At 32.0% G+C, this 2378-nt stretch overlaps 1 non-coding gene across 1 annotated transcript; it reads right to left on the bottom strand.

Annotated features, from left to right (window-relative positions):
- Nucleotides 1-1099: 1099 nt before the first annotated feature.
- LOC121793174 lies at nucleotides 1100-1201 on the bottom strand. Its single transcript, XR_006049015.1, has one exon. It is a non-coding gene; the product is annotated as a U6 spliceosomal RNA (small nuclear RNA).
- Nucleotides 1202-2378: the final 1177 nt, after the last annotated feature.

Genomic DNA, 2378 nt, shown 5'->3' on the forward strand with positions numbered 1-2378 from the left:
TGGAAGAATAAAATAGAGGTCAATGAAGAAATCCCACCATTAAAAGGAAAATAGGCGTGTAGTACGTGGGGAAGTAATTCTCGAAAATTGCTATTTAATTAGCATAGATATTTATTTGGTATTTACTTGGAGAGAAAGAAACTCACAAAATAGGTAAAAAGATATTGAGTATCTCATAAATAAGGTAACAAAATAATTCAAGCATCTCCAAGTGGGGAAATAAAAAGGGGCGTGTATAATGGGAAAAATCAAGGAAAAATACTTAAATCCTCAAATCAAATAGGAATAGGATTTAAATTTGGTAATTTCTTGTAGGAATAGACTCCCACAAAATAGGTTACAAATAAATTAATCCCACAAGTAATTGTAAGACATATGGGCAAAAATTATTAGGTTTTAGGGAAAGAAAGAATCAAATCCTAATTAACATAAGATATGGAGAGATTTGGCAAGATATGGTAAGATTTAATTGGAGTTTAATTCAAGAAAAGAGATAAACAAGATACCAATTAAATCTACAAAAATAATTCCCTCTCCTAATTAATAGGAGATTTCGAAAATCTCAAGGGATGACCAAGTGGTCGAAAATCATGTAGAATAGCATAGGGATAATTTGGTTTGGATTTAATTTGGATAAATATCCCAAAGCAATTAATTAAATCCAATAAAGAAAGCATTAATTCAAATAAATAGGAGGGCCGAGAATTTCAAATAAAATGGCTAGAATGATTATGCATTATCCCATTTAATTTAATTGACACATTGGAAGCTTAATCACATTAACTCACATAACTCACAACAACTAATTTCACATAATTAACTCAAACACATAGAGACTCAATTTCCACAAAAGAAATTCTCATTCAACATCCACATTAATTAAAATAAAATAAGCCATCAAATAAAAATAATTAAAAAATTCACAATTTTCCGGGGTGCTACAATAACCTTGTAACGGGGTTTTGGTTGACTTTGATGGAGATATTCCGTTGTTATGATCATCATACATTTTTTTCCTTTTCATCGAGGTTCATCCTTTAAACATGGTCAAGACAAAAGGATCTAGAAGTAATATGCTTTGTAGAAAGGAAAAAGCTGGGAATGAGTTAAACATTTCTCAATTTCTGCGTGCCATTCTTGTGCAGGGGTCATGTAATCTTCTCTGTATCATTCCAATTTTACCGGAAGTCCCCTAATGGACTGGGAATGAGTTACACATGTTGGAATCAAATTAATGATTCACATAATTCATCACATAAATCATACATGTTGAATAAGATTGATAAACATAAAGCGGAAGCGTACATGGATTTGGATTCATGATGTTGTTGATGATTCTGAAGTATGGAAATTAGTCTTCCAAGTGACAACGCTCTCTCACAGATTCTCTGTAATCTGTGAAGTCTTGATATTATACGTGATCAATAGGAATGAGAATCTATTGACCTATTTATAGGTTGCACTTGGGGACCATAACCATGTATTTAGATAATAAGTCCCTAACTTTATTGTAACTTTAATTTCACCCATAACAAAATTAAAGTTATCCAAAGTAGTATCTGCACAATAGTCCTCATACTTTCATAGATAACCGTTTGACCCTATAAATTATATAACCTTAGTAGATCAGGTAATCGAGTCAATCAATAAATAGCCATAAATATTATACAATCTTTAGACTATTATGTTGGACCTTAATAAAATGTTCCAACAATCTCCCACTTGGGCCAACATAAATTATATAACCTTACTATTTATATTAATCATCTTTACCGATCCGGTCTACTAAACATGTTAATATAGAACCAAAGAAGTTTAAGTCACAACACGTATACACTACTCAACTCATCAGTGATCACAAATATCAACACATCCAGCAACACAAATCAAAATATGAGTGTGCAACATGAAAATTACATGTTATGTGATCTTTTGCATGTCTATTTTCAACTGGTCCTCTGAAACTATAGTGAGATCAGAAAATACCAAAGCATAATTCAAAGTAACTAAAACCAAAGTAACTAAAGTGTGCACTTAATATAATTGAAATTTAAAATTATTACATAGATGAACATAAACTCCCACTAAACCAAAGTATCACAAGGTCGAACACCCATGTGAAATACATGCTCATGAAAGACCGAAGGCGGTAAACCTTTAGTAAAAGGATCTGCAAGCATGGAAGTTGAACCTAAATGTTCAATTTGCAATTGTCTACTCTGAATTGTATCCTTAATAGCAAGGAACTTGATGTCAATGCGTTTAGACTTCGACGAGCTCCTATTGTTGTTGGAGTACATGACTGCGGACATATTGTCACAATATAACTTGAGTGGTCATTCAATACTATCCACAATTTGCAGTTCTTGAATAAAGTT

Source organism: Salvia splendens, chromosome 2 (assembly GCF_004379255.2).
Source record: "Salvia splendens isolate huo1 chromosome 2, SspV2, whole genome shotgun sequence".
In the NCBI taxonomy this organism is placed as follows: Eukaryota; Viridiplantae; Streptophyta; class Magnoliopsida; order Lamiales; family Lamiaceae; genus Salvia; species Salvia splendens.